This window comes from Lynx canadensis, chromosome E2, assembly GCF_007474595.2.
Source record: "Lynx canadensis isolate LIC74 chromosome E2, mLynCan4.pri.v2, whole genome shotgun sequence".
NCBI classification, from domain to species: Eukaryota; Metazoa; Chordata; class Mammalia; order Carnivora; family Felidae; genus Lynx; species Lynx canadensis.
In genome coordinates, this window is record NC_044317.1 from 35,204,447 (window position 1) to 35,216,412 (window position 11,966).

The 11,966-nt window shown below is 44.4% G+C and overlaps 1 protein-coding gene across 2 annotated transcripts in view; it reads left to right on the forward strand.

The window, feature by feature from the left end:
* Positions 1–11,966, forward strand: part of SIAH1 (siah E3 ubiquitin protein ligase 1) — a 45,641-nt gene that overhangs the window by 6,304 nt on the left and 27,371 nt on the right. Inside the window, exon 1 of one of the 2 annotated variants that reach the window (XM_030298647.1) lies at positions 7,396–7,655. The exons of the other annotated variant lie outside the window; for it this stretch is intronic. The gene's annotated coding sequence lies outside the window, so the exon portion shown is untranslated. Of the gene's footprint in view, positions 1–7,395; positions 7,656–11,966 lie in introns of those variants that run through there. 2 annotated transcript variants of the gene reach the window in all.

The window sequence follows — 11,966 nt, forward strand, 5'->3', positions numbered from 1 at the left end:
TTCTGTTTCCATCTTTGTTGACTGAGGGCTTATACTTCCTTTTGTGTCTGTGCTAGCTTCCTAGTGCTGCTGGAGCAAATTACTATAAACTCAGTGGCTTAAAACAACACAAATGTATCTTCTTACGGTTCTGGAGGTCAAGAAGTCTAAAATCAGTCTTGCTGGGCTAATGCCAAGGTGTCTGCAGGGCTGGTTGCTTCTGGAGACTCCTGGGGAGAGTCTGTTTCCTTGCCTTTTCAGCTTTCTGGACTCCACCTGCTTTTCCTGCTCAAGGCTCTTTCCTGCCACCGCTCTGATCTCTGCTTCTGTCCTCACATGTCCTTCTCTCTGACTCTCTTCCTCCCATCTTTCCTGATTAAAGACCCTTGTGATTACAAGGGACAGTCCAGGATGATTTCCTCATCTCAAGATCCTTAACCCCATCTGCAGAGTCCTTTTTGCCCTGTAAGGGGACATAGTCACAGTGCTGGAGATTACTTGTGGGTGTTTGGGGGGCCATTATTCTGTCTGCCACAGTGCCCATCCCCTTGCCCCTTTCTGTTGTGTTCTCTCTACCCCAGCCAGGCCTTGCCTTAAATGTTTTACATGGATTGACTCATCTAATATTCACAACTACCCTGGAACAGAGGTCTCTTACTATAGATGAGGAAACAAAGGCAACAAGTTTAAATTACTTGTCGAGGGTCACTAATTTAGTACTCAAGTCTAGAATTCACAGACTTTGGACCCACATTGGGCTCCACGCTGGGCATGAAGCCTGCTTGGGATTCTCTCTCTCTCTCTCTCTCTCTCTGTCCCTCCCTCTCTCTCTCTCTTTCCCCCACCCCTTTTGCCCCTCCCCTGCTCATGCTCATGCTCTCTCTCAAAAACAAACAAAAAACTAAACTCACAGACTTTGTCTTTAAAGACTTTTTGTTGTCTTTATTGTCTTTAATTATAAAAGCAACACAATTCAGGTTATTAAAAATAATTCAAATGAAAGTCATTGTCCCTCTCCTTCACTGGGTCTTTATCTGGAACCCCCTTTCCTAGTGGCCATCTGCAACTTCAGTGTTTCTGGTAGTCACCACTACACCCTACCAGTTACACACATTCCTTAATTCTTTTTAAGCTTATTTTTGAGAGAGAGAGAGAGAGAGAGAGAGAGAGCATGTGGGGAAGGGGCAGAGAGAGAGAGAGAGAGAGAGAGAGAGAGAGAGATTGAGGATCTGAAGCAGGCTCCACAATGAGAGCAGAAAGCCCAACACAGGACTTGAACTCACAAACCTTGAGATCATGACCTGAGCCAAAATCAGATCCTTAACCGACTGAGCCACCCAATTCTCTCTTTACGCCTTAATTTTTTAATTAATATAGATAGTTGTATGCAGTTGTCCAGATAATATACCATAAACTTTTATTAATTCTAAAATTATTAAAATGCAAATCCTGAACTTGAAAATAATTCATGTGTAAACCCTTACAGATCAGCACAACTTAGTTGGAACACACAGGCACGGAGCAAAGAGCAAAGCCTTTGGAGTCCAGTGGACTTGAATGTTAACTTTCACTCCACCACTTACTAGTATGTGTCCTTGGAAAAATCACCCTTTCTTGAGTTTCAGTTTCCTCATCCTGAAATGCACCCTTCCTACATATTCCTAATTTTAAATTAAGTAGTGTGTAAATTTAAGCATGTTAGGAGTTCAACAAATGCTAGTTCTTCTAAGAAAGAAGGAAAAGATACCTGCTAATAATGAGTGAAAGCATGGACAAGAAAAACAGTAAATAGATTCCATCTACAACCAGTTTTTAATCACATGGTTCTTGTCTAATAGTCTTCATTTGCTTAACGAAAACTTTGAGGGCCCTGTGCTAGGCACTGCGTTCTTAATGGGGACACAGTGGTGAATGTGTCCTGTCCCTGCCTTTACTCCTTAGCACATAACAGGAAATCAACATATAATTTTTTAAAAGGGCTAAATCTTGATTATAAAGAAAAGATTTGGATCGTTGGAAATGACTATGTGTGTACTGGGGGTGGGGGGAGCAGTGAGGGTGGGCAGGATTTATAGCAAAAGCCTCAGGACGTATACTAGCTGCATTTCAATGATTTAAAGACTGACCTTTGGAAAATAATTGTTAATATCATGTTCTCCCACAGACCACCAGGTGCATATAGGCCTGCAAGATTTTCTAGCTTCTTGCAAAATTTATTGACTAGCTTGTAATCTTTTTCCTGAAGAAATAGATTAGATGCAAGGAGAAAGAAGTTGTGGGCTAATTCATTTTCTGATCATTTGGGCTTTCTGGAAGTTTCTACAGTTAGTCCCGGTCACCTTTTTAGACATTCATGGTGTATCTCCAATTTCTTCTCTACCATGTTTGGCAGAATTCGTTTTGGATGCTGTTTAATACAGTCACTAACCCCAGACAGAGAATGACTTGCAACAGGTGTGTCTGATAAAGAAAACATTGTTTCTGCTCTGCTTCAGGCATGTCTGACATGTTGGGGACCTGCTTTCCTTTGCAAAGCTGATAGGAATCTATTTGGGAGGGAGGAGTGCCTCCCAGTTTCAGGCCAGAAAGCCTTTCCGTTTGGCTAGCAGCAGAGTTAAGCTTGGAAGGAAATGCTAACATGTCTTCAGAGCTATCCTGAAGGAGCTAAGCTGAATGATAAATGGGTATTGATGGTCTAACATAAGAGGAGTTAGCAGTCATTTCCTGGGCAGGAGTTCTCTATGACTGCCTGGAAGCAAACAGGCCATCAGTGATTACAGAGTGATGGGTTTGGTCGTGTGAACTGGTCCATAGTAAAACAACTATATTGACAACTTTGACATTATCTGAGATTGTGTATAATCCATGCAAAGGACAATTTGCTTTGACTACAGGACAGCCTGTGTGCCTTGATATTAATGCATTCACCAAATTAGTCAGTGAACTAGTAGAGGCTTGATGGAAGAGAAATTTGAAATATGGGCCTTCTAAAAATTCAGGGATTGCAGAGACCTATTCAGAAATCCACTAATTAGAGCAGCACCATGCAAGGACTAAACAAAAGCAGGATTTGTGCTTTGGGAAAAGGGCAGTGGTGACTGGGGGGAGGGAGAGCTATGCTAAGAGAGACTAAGGCTTTGAGCTTTTGGGAGCATTTGGAAAGTTACTATAGCATTGTATTGTATTGGAGGGATGATATGGAGTATATCTGAGTATAACATATAACAAACACAAAATATTTGTAATTTGACTATATATAATTTGAACTCATGTTTCTTAAATTAAGTACACTGGTATGCCCAAAGATCTGGCTAGACAGATGTGTCCAAGTGCTTTTAATTAATAGAACCGTTTAAAAATAGTCATGTAAGGGAATGTGGGGTGAGGAAGAATGTGTGTGTATGTGTGTATTTTTAGAGAATTCCCATGTGAAAGAAATAATGATAGCTAATGGTGAACACGATTCAGTTGTTAAAAATCATGGACCAATGTAGTAAAACACTTTCTACTTATTCTACTTGCTCCTACTTCATCTCTTGGGTAGAATCTCACCAGGCATCATGAAAAGAACAATTGTCTTTGAGAAGATGCCAGTGAGTTGGTATCTGACCCATATTAAATATCAGGTTATTATGATCCCATTTAAGATCCCAAAGTGTAGATGTGTCATCAGTGTCTTCTTTATTCATAAGTAGGAAAGAGGAAAGTCAAGTTGCTTAGTATCACCAGAGAAGTTACTAGGGGTTAGCTACAGGCCTAGCACTGTATGTTTCATTGGAGTAGATGGAATTACCATTTGATGTGATTTGAGGGGAACAGGATGTCTCCCTACCTTGAAATATTTTCCCTGCATGGCCTGAAAATATTTAGCACTCATCCTGAAATACTATCAAGTAGAGCACTAGTGGGGTTGGCTTTACAGTTTACAAAATGATTTTCTACAGATTAGATGTCCTGGAAGGAGAGTTGTCTTTTTTTATTTATTTTTTAAAAATTTTGATATTGTAAGTAGACTTCATGTCCATTGCGGGGGCCCAACATGGGATTTGAACTCATGACCCAAGATCAAGACCTGAGCTGAGATCAAGACCTGAGCTGAGATCAAGAGTCGGAAGCTTGACCAACTGAGGCATCCAGGCACCCCTACAGTTGTCTTTTTATTCAGAAAAGGATGCCTAATTACTTCACAATTGGGCTATTTTCCTTCAAATGTTTAACATTGATAGTAGTGATGTTTGTGTCTCACCTATCAGCTATTCATACCTCCAATAGGAATGAACTAAATCAGACGGAGCCCCTCCTAGATCTGGTTAAGATTAGTACAGATGAAATTAATCAAATGAGATTAGTTTTGCATAACCAGGAAGCTGGAGAAGGAAGAAGTAATTTTGGCTCTTCTAGCTGAGAGCACACACGATCAAAGCCAAGGAAAGCAAGTGCTAGAATTCCAGGGGCAGAGTTGCTTCTGAGTAGCTGAGGTAAAAGTTCCAACCCTTTGAGATTGCTGTGTGGTGTCTCCAGGGAACGCTTTGTCCTGGGAACCCCCTGTGGCTTAAAAGAGTCCACCAGCTAATAAGGTGACTTCCCTCCTGTCAGCAGTGGGCCAGGTGAGACTGCTATTTTCAGATGGACAAAATGCTGTTGGATAGGAGACTGGTCAGGGACATAAGGGGGCCAAAATTTGATTTTGGCAAAGCTGGGTGTGTGGAACTTTGGCAAGTTTCATATTGGCAAGTTTTCTTTGGTTAATGCCCATTGCACTGTTAGCACAGGCCAAGAGGTCCTGAGGAGCAATTCCCCAGTGTTGCTCCTCCCCCTTGGGCCAGAAAGTGACTGCTTGCATCCTTTACAAACCAGTATGAAGCCACGTGACTATTCCCAACACATCACCTGTGAAAATGAAAAACGTACCTCCAAGCTGCAGTGAAACTGAACTCTGTTGACCTTATAACAACTCCCCACCTCCAAAAAAATGTGAGAGGAAACTGCAGTTTAAATAATGTAAAATTATATTTTGTGTAAGTAATGTTGGGCTTCTATACGTACATATCTGGTATGGGATTGTATTAACAGACAATGTAGGCTAATTTATGGGCAATTGAAAGGATTTTTAAGGGTTATTTTGATTACATATATTTTTCTTTATGGGTGGAATTTAGAACCTAATCCCAATAAGAAATGACACCTTGGCTCTTGGCTCTTCCTCACATCCTATCCTCCCCTAAATCCAACTGATGTCACTCCAGATCCAACTGTCTCTTGAACACCCTCCTGAACATGTTCTTTGCCATCTTTTGTTTCAGGCCTTCGTTTCTTTCTTAGACAGATGTGTTCTCCCTGGTCAGCCTTCACTCATTTTGGCCAATCTCCTTAGTTGAGCCCTACATCCCTATCATGTTCAGTTCTGGACATACCATTCTTTTTTGTGATTATGGCTTCCCATATGTTACCCTAGCTTGGAAGGCCTTTTCCATCTTCCTCTGGACAACTCTTACCCTTTAGCCAAAGCCCAGTTCCAACTTTATCCCTCAGTAAATCCTTTCTTGGCCTCACCAGTCTGAGAAGTATTGTCTATTACATAATTTGGATACCTTGACCCACAAAGCCAAGATCTGTCCTGATCTCACTGACTTCAGCATTGTCTATACCACATACCCATGACTTGTGCCCTCTCAGTCCCTTCTCCATCCCTCCAAGGGAAAAAAAAAAAACCCACAGTGGAGATTGTTTTTCAGTTCCTGCAACTGGGCAGGCTTCTTAGCATGCAAGGCTTTCTGCTGAAATGCTTTTCTCCTTTTCAAGTCTTCCAGTTACCCCACAATGTGGTTAATTCCTTCTAAAACTTCTGTTCTAACTCAATCACCTATCCTATATTATCTATCTGGCCTGTTATGTATCTTCTTGGCATCAGATACCTTTTTATTTCTTTTGTAACATTTTCCACAGTCCTAGTGATATATTTGTGAGATTAATATTTGTGTACCTCATTAGATTGTATGCACTCCATGAATGCAGGGCTACTGTCTCTATTCTCAGAACTATTCCATTGCATCTGTCATTGATGGAATGAATGATTGAAGAATAAATGAGTTAATGTCTTCCTGACTAGGTAAGCTCCATGCATGTCCAAGCACAGTGTATGACAGAACATATTAGAATCACTATGTAAATACTTATTGTTGAATAAGTGAATGATATAACATATCAATAACTGCACATAACTCAACCAAAGTTCTTCATCTGACTTTTGGGCTTTGGGGACAAGCATAACAGAAGTATATTAGTATTATAGCTTGCAGCTAAGAACATGTGGTCTTTTACTTTCCCAACCTCAAGAAACACTGGATGTGATAATGGTTCCATAGAAAGAGAGCAGCCACAATAAGTATTAGGTTGAAAACAGAAGTAGAGGTATCAACACACAACAGTCTACAAATTTGTTGAGGGAAGCCAGAAATTAGCAGCTTGCACCAGTACCTAAAATAACTGTGTCTTTGGCTTTCGATCTGAAACTTTCAGTTTGTTCTCAGTAAAGTGATTGCATAAAAACTTACCATTCCCAAAGCTTTCCTATTGGTGAGGAGTTTGGAGATAATGGGGAGACTACTCCCTGGATATTTTCTAATACCCCATGTAAAAAGTACCTTCTTAGTTTTCGTATAGAATAGTATTTTTATGGAGCATCTTACATGGAAACCCAGTTTGTAAATGTCTCGGACACTGGCGTTTGCTCAGATATATGCATTGTACCCATCAAAGAACTGTTAATGACTTTTCATTTTTTATTTAAAAAGCAATGCAGTCCCATGAGTGGGACTTCCAGATGAGGAGACACATGGGGAAAGGCGTGCTTTCCACACTACCCACTTTTCAGCTAAAATAAGCCTTTGAAACTCATCCGGGTTTTGCTGAAGAGCTGCTCAAACCAAAGGGAGGGGCTTGGACTTCTTGTTTAGGGGTGGGGTCCCGGTCGGTGGGCGCCGCAGCCGGCTTCTCTTTCTTTGGCAAAGAGTGGAGTTGGGAAGGGTCGGTGGAGGCACTGCGTGAAACCAGCAAACCCGACAGGAGGGGCGGTAAATAGGGGCGAGGGTGCGGGACTACCCCTTGGGCCGCGCGCGAAACAAAGCCCCGCGGGGGACGCTCGACCACGCGGCAGGCAAGCGCTAGCTTCCTCCGGGCGGAGACGGTTGCGGGCGAGAGCGTGACGTGCCCGCGTTTGTCGGGCGCGAGCTGTTAGTAGCAGCAACGGCAACCGAGCAGCCAGAGCGCCAACCGCCACCCTCGGAGACCCGCACCACGATGCCCACGCAGCTCGCCGCCGGCCGGACGAGTGCCTCTGCGCCTGCGCGCCCGCGGGAAGCCCCGCCCCCTCCGGGCTGCCGGCGCGCGGGGCCGCGCCTCCTCATGGCGGCCGCCGCAGTGTGTGGTATTTAGCGGGGGCGCGCGGCGGGCTCGAGGACGCGCGAAACGACGGCGGCGGCGGCGGCGGCGGCCAGGGGGGAGCCGGGACAGCCGTTGCGGGGCGCGCTCTCGAGCGGCGGCGGCGGCCCAGGGTGTCCCGTCGGTGCCGGCACGGGGAAGAGGCGGTGGCACTGCCCGCGGTGGCGGGAGTTCGCGGCAGCGACGGAGCGCGTTTGAGCCAGGACCGGGGTCCGAGGCGCGCTCTCCGCCCACAGGTAAGTGGGGCCCGGCCTGGAGGGAGGAGCCGGCCGCGAGGGGCTCTCCGGGAGGAGGACTCCCAGGCCCGGTAATGGCGGCGGGCGGGAAGGGCGGCGGGGCCGGGTCGCGCCACTCGGGCGGGGGCGCGGGTAGCCCCTGGCGCCGGGCGCCTTTGTCTCGGCCAGAGCCCGGCCGCTCGGCCGAGCGCCGCCCCCCGCCCCTCCCCTCCTCTGCTCGGCCCAGCCCGCCGTCGCGAGCCGGCTCGCCCCCGCCCCCGGCGCCCCGGGCCCGGCAGGCCCGCGGTGGGGGTCGGCCCCGCGCGGTCGGGCGAGGGCGGGGAAGGGCCTCCTGGCCGCCCGGCCCGGCCCCCCTGCTCTCGGGAGGCGGGCCTGGTGGGGGGAGGCGCCGGGCGCTCCCCGCGCCCCGGTGCCGGCCTTTGTTGTCAAGGGTCCCGGGGTGTGCGGCCAACATGGCGGAGGTCAGCTGAGTGCGGGCAGTGGCCGGCCCTTCGCTCCGGCCCCTCCCGGTGCCGCTCTGGGCCCGGGGGCCGGCCGGGGCGACTTGGCCGTCCTTGGCCTCCTCTGCCTGCCCGCGACCCCGGGAGCGGCCGTCCCCAATGGCGCTGCGTTCTTGCTCCCGCTCCCGGCCTGAGCCTTCATTGTGCGGTGGGAAGAATGCAGCCTCCTCCCTTGTTTATGTCTTTAGAGAGGAGATCGCGTGAACGGCTTGCCAGGGAAGCCCTAGTTTTTATTGTAAACCTTGGTTTTCCTAGGCTTCATTTTTCGGGTAGTTTGGGGGCCTTTCTTGAGTCTCTGAGATTATAACTTAGGAATGTGGGAAACCTGGGCCACAGTGTTGCGTAGGTTTTTCTTTTCTCCATTCCTGGAAAGATTCAGAATTTGTTTGCTCTGACATCCAGAGAAGTCCCAGTTTGTGTGTTCAGAAAATCAGATTGTGTAGCTGATTTGTCAAAGTCACAGAAGCCGTGAGTCTGGATATAGGGCAGCGATCAGACTGCCTGTTCTAGCAGTTGAACATTTACCATTTCCAGATAAGCGGCTGTCAAGGGTAAATTGTTAACTCTTTAAAGCAGTTGAATGTTGGGAGCACAGACTCTGAAGTCGTACTGCCAGCTTTGGTTCCATCCTGTCCCACCCGTTTGTGACCTTGGGCAAGATGCTTAACCTCTCTGTGCTTGATTTTCCTTATCTGCAAAATGGGTGTTATGACAGTAGTACGTCCAGTAGGATTGTTGGGAGAGTTGATAAGATGATAATAGGTGAAGGGCTTAGAGCAGTGGGGTTAGTGGTTAATAAATGTTTGCTGCTTGGGCTCTTGTTCTTTAATAATTAATGAGTTCATTTTGGCATGATGGATATGTTGGAAGTACACAGACCAAAATATGTGAGCTCACATTGTACGTTGTTAGTGCTTTGGTTTTTATTTTACTGCATTTTTTTAGTTAACCAAAATGAACAGAGGTTTAGGTAGTAAATTGACAGGCACTCTGAGATAGTGGCATTTGGAAATTTATATAGTAAGGAATTTGGATAGGTCTTGTGTGGTCTGGAATTATAAAAAAAAAAAACAAAGTGCTTAAGTGAGGTTTCCTTTTAGCACTTTCACATTTATGGATCAGTTCACTTCCAAGGGCTTGTGTTAACTAACTTGGAAGAGTGGAATAACGAATCCTTTTGAATGTTAGGTGTCTATGGTGTTACCACCCCTTTTAGACATAAGGGAAGAGCAAAGGGTAGTATGGTTATAAATGTAATGATCTGGGGGCGCCTGGGTGGCTCAGTTAAGTGTCCGACTTCGGCTCAGTTCATGATCTCAAGGTTCATGAGTTCCAGCCCCGTGTCGGGCTCTGTGCCAACAGCTCAGCCTGCTTCAGATTCAGTGTCTCCCTCTCTCTCTGCCCCTCCCCTGCTCACTCTCTGTCTCTCTCAAAAATAAATAAAGATTTAAAAAATTTTTTTTAAAAATGTAATGGTCTGGTAATTTTATCAGGGAAATATTGGTTCAAATTGTGGAGGAGAGAATACTGGTAGCTGTTAGAAGAACTTTATGATAAGTACGTTTTGAGACTTAAAAGTGGATTATACAAATTGTGTAATTTTTCATTCTGGAAATTACAGAAACTTGTGATTTGGAATGGTTAAGTGGCAACCCTAAAGTTAGTTTAGCCAAAATCTTTTCTTAGGTATATTATAGAATTGGTTCAGGTGCCCCCTGTTGGGATCTTTTCAGCATAATTTAGTAACATTTATTAATATTTCAAACTGAAGTACAGTATAATTAATAGATGTTGAACTTTTCAGGATAAGTAGTACACAAACTACAAATTCAGAAACAAACTTAATTCACTTTGTTCATTCTGAGCTTTGGGAAGCTCTTACAAACCTGATGTAGAGCAATATTCTTTAATTTCTGTAATTATATTATAATTAGGCTAAAGTTAATTGATATTACAAAGGAAATATTTAGCCAAGACAGCAGTGACATAATGTGAAGACTAGGATTTTATTTTCAGTATATACGGTGTTCTGAAAACAAGTCTTACATAACCCTGCAAAGTGACCCCTTAAATTGTGTTTTAAAGCTTTGATTTATTCAGTTTCCAAAAGATTGGAGGTTTTTCTTTTTTTGCTTAAAGAGATGTTACGGACTTTTGGTTATGATTATGGAATTTCTGTACACATGTTGTAAATGTGTAAATTCTGAATATTTTTGATATACAACACCTTACAAATAAAATCAATATATGAAAGCCTCAGACTTCCCATCCCACCCTGCCTCCCTTCTTCCCCGCAAAACCAACTGGAGTTATTTTTTTCACTTTATAATAGTATGATCCTTAATCATTTCTTTTAAATAGTGTTTTTTCTAATGCCCTTTAAATTATTTGGTTTTCCATGGCTGTGGCTATAGTTATTAGAGCACCTGATGCATAAGGGCAAAATTGTGTTTTGTATTCCTATCTCCTCAGTGCCTAACACTCAATACTTATTTGTTTCCTGACCTACTCCTATCTATAATGCTGATAACCCATGTATTGTCCTCTTGCCTGCAGGTAATTTTTTTTAATGAATTTTTTTTTAGAGCAGTTTTGCGTTCAGAGCAAAATTGAATAGAAGGTACAGAGATTTCCCATATTCACCCAGCCCCAGTGATATCCTTCCCCATTATCAACATCCACCACCAGAATGGTATATTTGTTACAATATGATCTACCTACATTGGCACATCATTATCACCCAAAGTCCATGGTTCAGTCTTGGTGTTCTGTATTAGGAGTTTTTTTTTTTTTTAATTTTTTTTTTTTCAACGTTTATTTATTTTTGGGACAGCGAGAGACAGAGCATGAACGGGGGAGGGGCAGAGAGAGAGGGAGACACAGAATCGGAAGCAGGCTCCAGGCTCCGAGCCATCAGCCCAGAGCCTGACGCGGGGCTCGAACTCACGGACCGCGAGATCGTGACCTGGCTGAAGTCGGACGCTTAACCGACTGCGCCACCCAGGCGCCCCTGTATTAGGAGTTTTGACAGATGTATACTGAGTGCTGTGTATTCACCACTGTAGTGTACAGAAGAACAGTTTCTTTGCCCTAAAAATCCTCTCTGCTCCACCCACTCATTCATCCCTCCTCCAAGCTGATCTTTTTACTGACTCCATAGTTTTGCCTTTTCCAGAATGTTGTATAATTGGAATCATACAGCATGTAGCCTTTTCAGATTGGCTTCTTTCACTTGGTAGGATGCATTGAAGGTTCTTCCATGTCTTTTCATGGCTTGATAGCTCAGTTCTTTTTAGCACTAAATAATATTCACTGTCTGGTTGTACCACTTTATCCATTCACCTACCAGAGGACAACATCTTGGTTGATTGCAGATTTTGGCATTTATGAATAAAGCTGCTATAAACACCCTGCCAACTCCTTTGGGTAAATAGTAAGCCACAGGATTGCTGAATCTTATGTTAAGAGTATGTTTAGTTTTGTAAGAAACCTCCAAAGTGCCTTTTATAGTTGCATTTCCACCAGCAGTGAATGAGAGTTCCTGTTGCTCCATATGCCCACCAGCATTTGGCGGTGTTGGTGTTCTGCATTTTGGCTGTTCTAGATGTGTAGTGGTATCATCTTGTTCTGATTTGCATTTCCCTGATGACCTGTGATGTGGAGCGCCTTTTCATATGCCCATTTGCCATCTGTATATCTTTGGTTAGGTGTCTCTTAAGGTATTTGGCCCGTTTTTAGTTGGCGTTGTTAGTTTTATTGTTGAGTTTCAAGAGTTCTTTGTGTATTTTGGGTAACAGTCCTTTATCAGATA